We start from the raw sequence: 14192 nt of genomic DNA, 5'->3' as shown, positions 1-14192 counted from the left end.
ATTCCTCTGTCTTTGTTGGGATATGTGGGTTTCTTAATGTAGGTGTAGTTGTATTCTTTGTGATTAGTAATTTTTTACTGACCTCATGTTTTGAAGTGTGGGGAGGTCGCTGGTCTAAAAAAATGTTGCTGTGTTGTTTCTTAGAAAGAGGTGCAAATAGTCACTTCAAAGGAGACTTTTCCTGGTATGCACAGTGTACGCTACAGCTGACACTTTAAAAACTTTTATTTTTCAAACTTGATTGTCAAATTTTTTTTTCAAAATTTTCAAGTAGCCGTGGCCAAGAAATCATGGCTTATAAAAAAAACACTAGGGGTCCCCATACCATCCAGAACATAATCCCATAATCCTGTCTGGCTGCAGCAAGATCTTTGTCCCAGATGAAACACAGGCTGGGACAAAGTCCAGGAAGTGAGGGCAGAACTAGCACTCCTCTGTGCTCACTCCTTTCCTATCAGACTGCAGCATGAAAACAAAGAGGAGGGGGGTTACAGAGCAGTCTGCAGTTATTAAACAAAGAGACCCAGCACAGCACAGCACACATTTAGAGAGGAAGATGAGTCATGTAGAGTGAGGACACGCCCCTTCCAGAGCACACAATGACAAACCAAGTGAACAAGAGAAAGAAGGTATTTGTGAGAGAAAAATAGGTGCTAGACACATAGAAATTATATGTACCTGATCTGTATTAGATACTGGGTAACATTTCGTTTTTTTTTTTAATTCTTTTGTGGAATCTGACAAATATGCTTTAACCCCTTAAGGACTCGCGCCGTAAATGTACGGCGCTACATCGATTAACTTCACACACACAGCACTGTACATGGGGTTCCGGGATCACCACGTCTCCGGATGCAGTGATTGGGCTGGGATTGCTGCTGTTATCTAACAGCAGCCATCCTGGCATATCACCCAGGGAGGTCCTAAGACCCCCAATGTCAGCGATCGTCGTGATTGGCTGGTCAATTCTGACCAGCAAATCACAGCTCTTCGGGACCAATCAGGTCTCTGGTGACCCGGAAAATTAGGGTGATTGTTTCTATCCAAGACAGCACCAATCACCCATATGAAGCAGAACTGAGGCACTGGTGCTACCTTGCGATCACCCTGACTGGTCGGCCGGGACCGACCGACCAATCGGGGCACCTGCTGGGTTGTGTCACTGACACCTGCTTTGTCCCTAGTCCGGAGGGCGAGAGTCGGTGCACGTCAGTGTTGTGGGGCAGTGGAGGCAGCAGGAGGTGAGACCTTTGTACCTTCTGCTGTTGCATAACTACAACTCCCAGCATGCATAGACAGCCAATGGACATGCTGGAAGTTGTAGTTGTGTGCCTCCAGTTATTGCATAACTACAACACCCAGCATGCCCTTCGGCTGCCCGCGCATCCTGGGAGCTGTAGTTATGCAAGAGCTGGAGGCACACTTTTTGATAGGAAAAAAGTGCCTGCAGCTGTTGCATGACTACAACACCCAGCATGTGTGGCCAGTCAAAAGGCATGCTGGGCGCTGTAGTTAAGCAACAGCTGGAGGCACACAGCTACAACTCCCAGCATACCCTTTGGCAGTTCGTGCATGCTGGGAGCTGTAGTTATGCAACAGCTAGTGGCACTTTTTTTTCCTCTAGCTGTTGCATAACTACAACTCCCAGCATGCACCGACAGCCAAAGGGCACGCTGGAAGTTGTAGTTATGCAACAGCTAGAGCACACGGGCAGGTTTACAGTAAGTTTCCTGCTTTCCCGCTTTGAGTTGTGGAAAATCAGCCGTAGCTCCCTCAAACTTGTAGCAATAAACTTGTTGTTAATCCAACTGTGTGTAGGTACTGTAAAGACACCTAAACTACACTACACAGCCGACACAAAATAACGAGTAAAACACCCTTACACAGTTACTCTCCCCCCCCCCCCCCCCCCCAAAAAAAAAAAAATTATTAAAAAAAGGCTCGTACAGCACTGTTTCCTAAACAGGGAGCCTCCAGCTGTTGCTCATAAACAACTCTCAGCATGGCCGGACAGCCATTGACTGTCCAGGCATACTGGAAGTTCTAGCTTTGCAACAGCTGGAGGCCCCCTGGTTAGAAAACACAGCCTGGTTAGGGGTTACACCAACATTTTAGTGTAAAAATTTTCATTTTTGATTTTCACTGCCCACTGTTCCAAAGTTGTGTCAAACACCTGTGGGGTGTAAATGCTCACTGCACCCCTTATAACATTCCTTGAGGAGAGTAGTTTCCAAAATGGTGTCATATGTGGGGGGTTTCCCCTGTTCTGGCATCATGGGGGCTTTGTAAGTGCGACATGGCCCCCAAAAACTATTCCAGCCAAATTCTCTCTCCAAAAGCCAAATGTTGCTCCTTCCCTTCTGAGCCATGATGTGCACCCGCAAAGCACTTATTGTCCGCATTTGGGGTACTTCAATATTCAGGAGAAATAGGGTTACAAATTTTGAAGGCCTTTTTCTCCTTTTATCACTTGTAAAAATAAAATATTTGTTAGTGTAAAAAAGAACACTTTGGACTTTCTCCCTCCACTTTGCTTCTATTTTTGTGAAATACCTAAAGGGTTAACAAACTTTCTGAATGTCCTTTTGACAATGCCCCTTAAATTCACTTCAAACTGAACTGGTCCCTGAGAAATTCAGATTTTTTTTTACTTTTTGTGAAAAATTGCTGGTAAACTTTGAGGCCCTCTAATGCAGGGGTACTCAACTATTTTTAGTGAGGGTCCGCGTATTCGGGTCTACCACTGGTAAATGTCCAAGCAAAGCGCTGAGGACTGGTTCACACCTAGTGGCCACAGTGCCATGAAGGAAATAGGCAAAATGACTGAAGTCTGGAGGATGTAAACCTACTGTTTCCTGTATTTTTTTATTACTGCCAGAGACTGTGCCCCTGAATATAATACTGCCACACATTGTGCCCCTGAATATAATAGTGCCACACATTGTGCCCCTGAACATAATAGTGCCACACATTGTGCCCCTGAATATAATAGTGCCACACATTGTGCCCCTGAATATAATAGTGCCACACATTGTGTCCCTGAATATAATACTGCCACACATTGTGCCCCTCAATATAATAGTGCCACACGCTATGCCCCTGAATATAATACTGCCACACATTGTGCCCCTGAATATAATCCTGCCACACATTGTGCCCCTGAATATAATCCTGCCACACATTGTGCCCCTGAATATAATACTGCCACACATTGTGCCCCTGAATATAATAGTGCCACACATTGTGCCCCTGAATATAATAGTGCCACACGCTATGCCCCTGAATATATTACTGCCGCACACTGTACCTCTGAAAATATTACTGCAGCACGCTGTGCCACTGGTATATTACTGCCACATATTACTGCCACTCCAAATATAATTTTGTCAAACACTGTACCATAAAACAATAAATGATGCCACTGTGCCCCCACAATGAATGATGCCACTGTGCCCCCACAATGAATGATGCCACTGTGCCCCCACAATGAATGATGCCACTGTGCCCCCACAATGAATGATGCCACTGTGCCCCCACAATGAATGATGCCACTGTGCCCCCACAATGAATGATGCAACTGTGCCCCCACAATTATTCATGCCACCATGCCCCCACAATGAATGATGCTACCGTGCCCCCAAAATGAATGATGCCACTGTGCCCTCCCAATTATTCATGCCATTGTGCCCCCACAATGAATGATGCCACAGTGCCCCCACAATTATTCATGCCACGGTGCCCCCCCAATTATTAATGTCACCGTGCCCCCACAATTATTGATGCTACCGTGCCCCCCTATTGATGCCACCGTGCCACCCCAATTATTGATGCCACCAAGCCCCCACAATTATTGATGCTACTGTGCCCCCACAATTATTGATGCCACCGTGCCTCCACATAAACTGTGCTACTGTGACTCTTCAGCTGCTGCAAACTACAACTCCCATCATACACAGACAGGCAGTCATGATGGGAGTTGTAGTTCTGTAACAACTGGAGAGTCACAGGTGGAGGAACACAAATATTTACCTGAGAACTTGTCTCCCTGTCCCAGGTCCCGTGCTGCTCGGCTGCTCTGGCCTCTTCTAGTCAGGCCTGGCCAGAGCATATGATGCAGGCAGTGCTACTCTCGCTGCCTGAATCACACTGGGGGGCCGAGGAGGGAGCAGAGTGTTTCCTTGCTCCGGGCCACGGCTATTCATTTGTATCGGTGTCTTAGAGACACTTCTACAAATGAATGAGGGGAGAACCGGTGGGCGGTCCGGATGACCGGCGGCTGCGGTTTGGATCTGGACCGTGGTCCACCAGTTGAGTACCGCTGCTCTAATGTCTTTAACCTCTCTAGGATGAAGGGCGTATGGGTACACCCTTGTGTCCTGGTACTTAAAGGGGTACTCCATTGGAAAAAAATTTATTTAAATAAACTGGTGCTAGAAACAGATTTGTAAATTACTTCTATTAAAAAATCTTAATCCTTCCAGTACTTATCAGCTGCTATTTGCTCCACAGGAAGTTTTAGGAACTGTCCAGAGGAGGATAGGTTTGCTCTGGGGATTTTATTAGGGCAGTTCCTAATATTGACAGAGGTGTCAGCAGAGAGCACTGTGGTCAGACAGAAAGGAAATTCAAAAAGAAAAGAACTTTCCGTGGAGCATATCGCAGCTGATAAGTAGTGGAAGGATTAAGATTTGTTTTTTAAATGTTATCCAAGCGAGTACCCCTTTAAGGACCGAGGGCATACCTGCACACTCTGGTCCCGTTATCGGGGTTTAAAGCATGCTCACGAGCAGAGCATGCTTCAAACCTGGTGCGTCCCGGTTGCTATGAGCAGCCAGGACCCACAGTTAATGCCGGGCATCGCCAATCGGGCCGATGCCCAGCAATAAGCCTACGATCAAAGTTGATTGCAGCATCTAAAATGCGGGTTAATGGTGTCAGTTAGCTCAGGACAGCTGATCGGGACATCTGCGGTGATATTGTGGGTCCCAATCAGCTGAGTGGATGGCGGGAGGGCCCTTACCTTCCTCCTTGCCATCCGATCGGCGCTCTGAGGGTTACACGTAAAATGGTAAGCCTCAGAGCACGTAAAAAAAAAACACCAAAATCCAAAACTGTGCATTTTTGATCACTTCATATACAAAAAAAATAATGAAAGTCCCATCAAAATAAAAATGGTACCAATAAAAACTAGAGATCACAGCACAATTTTAAACGCTTAACGACAATGGACATAAATGTACGTCATGGTGCCGTGGTACTTAACGCACCATGACGTACATTTACACACCACCATGACTGCGAGTGCCAGACTGGTGCTCGCGTCATTCGCGGCAGGTACCAGCTGTCCGCCATTAACCCCTCAGATGCAGTGATCAATACAGATCACGGCATCCGCGGCCGTGCGGTACTTTAAATGGATGATCGGATCGCCCGCAGTGCTGCCGCGGCAATCTGGTCATCCAGCATGGCGGCCGGAGGTCCCCTCACCTGGCTCCGGCCGTCTCCCGGGGTCTTCTGCTCTGGTCTGAGATCGAGCAGACCAGAGCAGAAGATGACCGATAATACTGATCAGTGCTGTGCCCTATACATAGCACTGCACAGTATTAGCAATCAACTGATTGCAGTGAATAGTCCCCTATGGGGACTATTAAAGTGTAAAAATTAAAGTAAAAAAAAAAAAAAAGTTTAAAAAGTTTGAATAATCCCCTCCCCCAATAAAAAATTTTAATGTCCTTTTTTTCCCATTTTACCCCCATAAAGTGTAAAAAAAAAAATATATATTTATACACATATTTGCTATTGCCACGTGCGTAAATTTCCGAACTATGAAAATATAATGTTATTGATCCCGTATGGTGAATGGCGTGTACATATAAAAAAAAAGCGCAAAATTGGTACTTTTTTGTCACATTTTATTAAAAAAAAATTATAAAAAAATTAATACAAGTTTTATAAACACAAATGTGGTATCAATAAAAAGTACAGATCATGGCACAAAAAATGAGCCCTCATACCGCTGCTTATACGGAAAAATGAAAAAAAGTTATAGGTCATCAATATAGAAGGATTTTAAACATATTAATTTGGTTAAAAAGTGTGAGATTTGTTTTGAGCACAACAATAATAGAATTATATATAGAAGTATATAATTATGGTTATCATTTTAATCCTATTGACCCACAGAATAAAGAACACATGTCATTTTTACCGTAAATTGTACGGCGTGAAAACGAAACCTTCCCAAATTTGCTAAATTGCGGTTTTCTTTTTAATTTCCCCGCACAAATAGTATTTTTTTGTTTGTGCCATAAATTTTATGGTAAAATGAGTGATGTAATTACGCAGGACAACTGGTCACGCAAAAAACAAGCCCTCATACTAGTCTGTGGATGAAAATATAAAAGAGTTATGATTTTTAGAAGATGAGGAGGAAAAAACGAAAATGCTAAAATAAAATTGGCCTGGTCCTTAAGGGGTTAAACATACTAATTTTGGTGCGTGTAGTTATACATTTTTAAAGTAGTAAAATTTAATAAAAGCTACATAAATTAGGTATCCTTGTAATCGTATGGACCTACAGAATAAAGATAATGGCCCTGATTTACTATTGTAAACCCAACATGTTTTGTTGGGTTGCGTGTCAGATTCTGGTGCATTGCGCCCGAAATTCTGTCTGCACCAGAATGTGTGCCAGAATAAAAAAAAAACAACTCTGCATTATAGTGAGAAAACTCGGAAAAGGGGCATGGACGCTGTGGAAAGGGAGCGTGGTTGTAAAAAAGGGGGCGTGTCTCCGACATTTTTGAAAAATACCAATATATTTACTAAAAAATGTGGTGGCTTTGAGCTGAGGAAAACCTGACAGATCAGAGCATGTGTAAAAAAAAGCAAAATGTAGGTAAAAGTGCAAAATGTAGGGAAACCTTAGTAAATACCATGGAAAAATGTCTGTTGGGGTAAAAAAAAAAAAAAAAACACAAAGAAAACTACACTTCACAATGTGTTATTTTTACCAAAAAGTGCACTGTGTAGAAACGGAAGCCCCCAAAATTTACAAAATGGAAAATAAGGGGGATCGCGGTTGTCCTAGACACCCACGATCCCCCTGAAGGGATAGGAGTGAGGTGGCAGGGGTGCCACCCCTCCTATCCCTGCTATTGGGCGTCTAGAAGCGACGTCCAATAGCAGATCGGGGGCGGGGGGTTAACTTTCGTTTTCCCCGTTCTGCCTCTCCACAATAGGCGGGACAGGATGGGGAAACCGAAGAGGACCGGCGACGAAGTCCACTTACCCTGCGGGCGAGGTTGCGGGCGACGATCAGTGTCGGAGATTAGCGGGCGGCATGTCGTGCGGCTGGCTCCCTGGATCCGACGGAAGCCGGTAAGTTGCCTGGCAACATCTAGAGGGCAACAGTTTGAGACCACTATACAGTGGTCTCTACACTGTTGCCCTCCAGATGTTGCAAAACTACAACTCCCAGCATGCCCAGACAAGCTCTGGATTTGTAGTTTTGCAACAGCTGGAGGGCTACAGTTTGGATATCACTGTGCAGTGAACTGTGGCACTCTAGATCTTGCAAAACTACAACTCCCAGCATGCCCACATAGCAGTTTGCTGTCTGGGCATGCTGGGATTTGTAGTTTTGCAACATCTGCAGGGCCACCACTGTGCAGTGGTTTCCAAACTGTAGCCCTCCAGATGTTGCAAAAATGCAAATCTCAGTATGTCCAGCAGCAAACAGCTGTCTCTCGGCATGCTGGGAGTTGTAGTTGCGTACCTCCAGCTGTTGCATAACTACATCTCCCAGCATGCACTTCGGCAATCAGTACATGCTGGGAGTTGTAGTTTTACAACAGCTGGAGGCACACTGTTAGGAAAATACTGAGTTAGGTAACAGAACCTAACTGAAGATGTTCCAACCAGTGTGTCTCCAACTGTTGCAAAAGTACAACTCCCAGCATGCACGGTCTGTCAGTACATGCTGGGAGTTGTAGTTTTGAAACAGCTGGAGGTTTGCCCCCCCCCCCCTCCCCCCCATGTGAATGTTCAGGGTACATTACACGGGCAGGTTTACAGTAAGTTTCCTGCTTCAAGTATGAGCTGCGGCAAATTTTTCGCTGAAGCGCAAACTCCTAGCAGTAAGCTCACTGTAAACCTCCGCCAGTGCGAATGTACCCTAAAAACACTACACTACAAAACACTACACTATCACATAATAAAGGGTAAAACACTACATATACATCCCCTTACACTGCCCCCCCCCCAATAAAAATGAAAAACTTATTGTACAGCAGTGTTTCCAAAACGGAGCCCCCAGCTGTTGCAAAACCAAGCCACTGACTGTCCAGGCATGCTCGGAGTTTAGCAACAGCTGGAGGCACCCTGTTTGGGAATCACTGGCATACAATACTCCTATGTCCACATCTATGCAATCCCTAATTTAGTCCTCAAATATGCATGGCACTCTCTCACTTCGAAGCCCTGTCATATTTCAAGGAAACTGTTTAGTGCCACATATGGGGTATTTCGGTAATTTCGGGGTGCTTTTTCTCCTTTTACCCATTACAAAAAGGAAAGGTTGGGGTCTACACCAGCCTGTTAGTGTAAAAAAAAAAAAAATTACACTAACATGCTGGTGTTGCCCTTTACTTTTTATTTTCACAAGAGGTAAAAGGAAAAAAAGACTCCCAAAATTTGTAACACAATTTCTCCTGAGTACAGAACTACCCCATATGTGGGCGTAAAATGCTCTGCGGGCACACAACAAGGCTCAGGAGTGAGAGCGCACTATGTATATTTGAGGCCTAAATTGGTGATTTGCACAGGGGTGGCTGATTTTACAGCCGTTCGGACATAAACGCAAAAAAAAATACCCACATGTGACCCCATTTTGGAAACTACACCCCTCATGGAACGTAACAAGTGGTATAGTGAACTTTAACACCCCACAGGTGTTTCACGAATTTTCATTAAAGTTGGATGGGAAAAAAAAAATAAAATTGCTGGTGTTACCCTAAATTTTTCATTTTGACAAGGGAAAATAAGAAAAAAGCCCCCCAAAATTTGTAACCCCATTTCTCTTTAGTATATAAATACCCCATATGTGGATGTAAAGTGCTCTGCGGGCAAACTACAATGCTCAGAAGAGAAGGAGCGCCATTGGGATTTTGAAGAGAAAATTTGTCCGGAATTGAAGGCCACATGTGTTTACAAAGCCCCCATAGTGCTAGAAAAATGGACCCCCCCCCACATGTGACCCCATTTTGGAAACTACACCCCTCATGTAATGTAATAAGGGGTACAGTGAGCATTTACGCCCCACAGGTGTCTGACAGATTTTTGGAACAGTGGTCCGTGAAAATGAAAAATTTATTTTTTTATTTGCTCAGCCCACTGTTCCAAAGATCTGTCAAACACCAGTGGAGTGTAAATACTTACTGAACCCCTTATTAAATTCTGTGAGGGGTGTAGTTTCCAATATGAGGTATTTCCTTACTCGAGAGAAATTTGAGAGGACTTGTCTCCTTTTACCTCTTGTAAAAACTGGGTCTACAAGAACATGCGAGTGTAAAAAATGAAGATTTAGAATTTTCTCCTTTATTTTGCTGTTATTCCTGTGAAACACCTAAAGGGTTAACACACTTACTGAATGTCATTTTGAATACTTTGAGGGGTGCAGTTTTTATAATGGGGTCATTTGTGGGGTATTTCTAATAAGAAGACCCTTCAAATCCACTTCAAAACAGAACTGTTCCATGAAAAATTCCGATTTTGAACATTTTGTGAAAAATTGGAAAATTGCTGCTGAACTTTGAAGCCCTCTGATGTCTTCCAAAAGTAAAAACTTGTCAACTTTATGATGAAAATATAAAGTAGACATATTGTATTTGGAATGTCTATTTTCCTTACAAGCAGAGAGCTTCAAAGTTAGAAAAATGCAAAATTTTTATTTTTTTCATCAAATTTGGGAATTTTTCACCAAAAAATGATGCAAGCATCAACAAAATTTTACCACTATCATAAAGTTGAATATGTCACGAAAAAACAATCTTGGAATCAGAATGATAGGTAAAAGCATCCCAGAGGTATTAATGTTTAACCCCTTAACGACGCAGGACGTATATTTACGTCCTGCGCCGGCTCCCGCGATATGAAGCGGGATCGCGCCCCGATCCCGCATCATATCGCATCGGTCCCGGCGCTAATCAACGGCTGGGACCCGCGGCTAATACCACACATCGCCGATCGCGGCGATGTGCGGTATTAACCCTTTAGAAGCGGCGGTCAAAGCTGACCGCCGCTTCTAAAGTGAAACTGAAAGTATCCCGGCTGCTCAGTCGGGCTGTTCGGGACCGCCGCGGTGAAATCGCGGCGTCCCGAACAGCTGATCGGACACCGGGAGGGACCTTACCTGCCTCCTCGGTGTCCGATCGACGAATGACTGCTCCGTGCCTGAGATCCAGGCAGGAGCAGTCAAGCGCCGATAATGATGATCACAGGCGTGTTAATACACGCCTGTGATCAGGATGAGAGATCAGTGTGTGCAGTGTTATAGGTCCCTATGGGACCTATAACACTGCAAAAAAAATGTAAAAAAAAAGTGTTAATAAAGGTCATTTAACCCCTTCCCTAATAAAAGTTTGAATCACCCCCCTTTTCCCATAAAAAAAAATAAAACAGTGTAAAAAATAATAATAAATAAACATATGTGGTATCGCCGCATGCGTAAATGTCCGAACTATAAAAATATATCATTAATTAAGGCGTACGGTCAATGGCGTACGCGCAAAAAAATTCCAAAGTCCAAAAAGCGTATTTTGGTCACTTTTTATAACATTAAAAAATGAATAAAAAGTGATCAAAACAAAAATCATACCGATAAAAACGTCAGATCACGGCGCAAAAAATGAGTCCTCATACCGCCCCGTACGTGGAAAAATAAAAAAGTTATAGGGGTCAGAAGATGACATTTTTAAACGTATAAATTTTCCTGCATGTAGTTATGATTTTTTCCAGAAGTGCGACAAAATCAAACCTATATAAGTAGGGTATCATTTTAACCGTATGGACCTACAGAATAATGATAAGGTGTAATTTTTACCGAAATATGCACTGCGTAGAAACGGAAGCCCCCAAAAGTTACAAAATGGCGGGGTTTTTTTTCGATTTTGTCGCACAATAATTTTTTTTTCTGTTTCGCCGTTCATTTTTGGGTAAAATGACTAATGTCACTGCAAAGTAGAATTGGCGACGCAAAAAAATAAGCCATAATATGGATTTTTAGGTGGAAAATTGAAAGGGTTATGATTTTTAAAAGGTAAGGAGGAAAAAACGAAAGTGCAAAAAACGGAAAAACCCTGAGTCCTTAAGGGGTTAAAGTGACAGTGGTGAAATGTGTAAAAATGCTCTGGTCCTACAGTGAAAATTGGCCTGGTCCTTAAGGGGTTAATCAACTGGTGCCAGAAAGTTAAACAGATTTGTAAATGAAAGCAAATTATATGTGCAGCTCACAACCAAGAATCCAAGGTATACGTGGTTAAAGGGCCGATCCCCACCGACCAAATTAGTGGAATATATAATAAAATTTATTAACTACACCTCAAGGATCTTACCATACCAGATGGTCCACAATGATAATAATTGGAGACAGTTTGTTTGAAAAAAATGCAGATCATTTATTACAATATTATTAAACAATCAATGCATAAATAAAACATGCGTTGAAATAATAGAACAATAAAAAATATATTTGTGTGAAAATTAAATGGGCACTGTCATGAAAACAAAAAATTGATATGTTGTAGTACTTAAGTACTACAACATATCTCTAATATAGTTTAATTAAAAAAAGTGATTTTAAAACAGTTTAAAATCCCTTTTAAATTCGGCCACTAGGGGTCGCCCTCCTAGTGGCCGAATGCATTCAGCAGTGACGTCACTAATGAATTCCGACTCGTTGAAGCCTGGCAACGAGTCGAAATTCAATCACTGCTGTGCTCGCTCCCGCCTGTCAATCAGACAGGCGGGAGCGAGCGCTTTGAAGGAAGAGGACGCGCGCAGGCTCGGGGACAAGGTAAAGTATTATGTTCACTGTATTATGTATATGTTCAAGTATTATGTATACTGTTCACCTATACAGTATGCCTCCAGTTTCCCCACTACAATTCCCAGCATGCCCTGGGAGTTGTAATGGGGAAGCCTGGAGGGACACTGAATAGGTGAACTGAGGGGGAGTGGGTTGAGCGGAGCGGCGGGGCCAGGGGTGGGGGGGGGGGATTGCGGGCTGCGCGGCGGGGAGGGGTACTCTGGGTGAACTAAGGGGGAGGAGGAGCGAGTTGAGCGGCGCGCCGCGGGGGGGGGGGGGGGGGGGCTGCGACCTGCGCGGCGGGGAGCAGTATGTGCTCCGGTGTTCACCTATACAGGATGCCTCCAGTTGTTTCCCCACTACAACTCCCAGCATGCCCTGACAGCCAATAGAACTGGGAGTTGCAGTGGGGAAACAGCTGGAGGCACCCTGTATAGGTGAACTACGTGCGGAAGTTTCGGCCCCAGCAGGCATCAGTGACGTGGTGCCTGCTGGGGAAGTCTGCCTGGTAGTGAGCACACTACCAGGCAGACAAAAAAGCATTTTTAATATGTAAAAAAAAAATTTAAGGCAGGGAGGGGGTTAGGGATAGATGGGTAATAGGCAGGGACAGAAAAAAAAAGTGATGGTGGGAGCTACACTTTAATTGAATATTGCACTACTCATATTGCGTATTTACCATTGGGCCCTAATGGAAAAGATAGAACACTGCTATTGATTATTAAATGTCTGTTAGTTCGGCAATTTAAATGGTCCGACATGTGATGTTAAAAAGTGGATATAAGATGGATATTAAACAATCTGTATGGATGACTAAGATTAGCCACCTACAATAGATTGGTATATTATATCTCACCGGACCTCCGGACACTGGTCTCGTAATGCGATGGACCAAGTGTGAAGTCCTGCGGCTGTTGTAATGGTAAGGGCGCTGGAGTCACTCTGGGCAATTGCAGGCTCTGTATGAGCAGGAGGTTCCAGCAGGCTTGTGTCCTGGCAGTCCCAGTGGCAGGCGCCCCACGATCAAACATCTTCTCCCCTATCCTTTGGATAGGATGTCTAGGGGCAGAATACCCCTTTAAGACTGAAGAGCAGTGCAGGCCCATGTGACCCTGTATGCCAATGGGAACCCCTAAATTATTGATCATATAGCGTAGTGGGGAAGGAGTTGCCCCAGTTCAGTGCTAGTCACTGTAGAGAGCAGAGCACAAGTGTGGGAACATTGTGAGGTGTGTGGAGAAGCTCTAAGGGAAGGCCCAGATCAAATCTATCATTCAAAGTCTTATCAGGTCATTCTGCAAGGATCAGACGCACAGTAGAAGTTCATACCCTGGCGGTGAAATTCTTCAATTCTCTCTTAAGTCAATATCAATCTATTGGGTCACCACAGTATCAATCTAAAGCAGCACAAGTCCCAGCAAGGCAACATGGCTCCCAAGAGGTTACACTGCATCCTCTCCACCATAATATCTGGGTTTCAACATCTGCACCCTGCTCAGTAATCCGTAACCTGACGTCGGTGTGTTCCTTTTCTCCCTGTGTCTGGACCAGGAATACTGTCTCCAACCTCAGGCTAATGGTGCCCTGGCGTCACAAAGTGATAAAGTATTCACCCCTGTGGCTACCACATTAACAGCAGCAAAACCTCTGCAGTGCATGGTTTCTGGGCTTCAGTTTTGAAGATGAATTTAAAGGAGAAACTGCAGGAAGAAAAAAAAAAACTTTTTTCAAATCAACTGGTGAGAGCACTGTGGTCAGACTGGGAAGAACTACACAACTTCCTCTGGAGAATACAGCAGATAAGGACTGGAAGGATTAAGATTTTATATATAGAAGTCATTTACAAATATGTATAACTTTCTGGCACCAGTTGATTTGAAAACATTTTGTTCCCCTTGGAGTACCCCTTTAAAACTGTCCTCCATTGATAACAGTGAATGAGGTATCTGGGATCAACCTATCTTTAGATCCTTAGGCCCCATTCACACTACAGAGGAAATTCTGCAGGGATTCTGCTCGCGGCACCTTATTAATCTGTTGCTTAGTTCACATGTCGGACGTTCTGTAGCGGAACGTCAGAGGAGGAATTGGATTCCTCCCGAAGATT

At 44.0% G+C, this 14192-nt stretch overlaps 1 protein-coding gene across 2 annotated transcripts in view; it reads right to left on the bottom strand.

Moving 5' to 3' along the window:
• LOC130290856 (sphingolipid delta(4)-desaturase/C4-monooxygenase DES2-like) overlaps nt 1-7359 on the bottom strand; it is an 85474-nt gene extending 78115 nt beyond the window's left edge. The window contains exon 1 of one of the 2 annotated variants that reach the window (XM_056538994.1): nt 7292-7359. The gene's annotated coding sequence lies outside the window, so the exon portion shown is untranslated. The remainder of the gene's footprint in view (nt 1-7291) is intronic. The other variant, XM_056538993.1, reaches the window with a different exon arrangement.
• Nucleotides 7360-14192: the final 6833 nt, after the last annotated feature.

The sequence above is a fragment of the Hyla sarda genome, chromosome 9 (assembly GCF_029499605.1).
Source record: "Hyla sarda isolate aHylSar1 chromosome 9, aHylSar1.hap1, whole genome shotgun sequence".
NCBI lineage: Eukaryota > Metazoa > Chordata > Amphibia > Anura > Hylidae > Hyla > Hyla sarda.
Note: the sequence above shows the minus strand (reverse complement) of the source record. Positions and strands in the feature narration are given on the sequence as shown.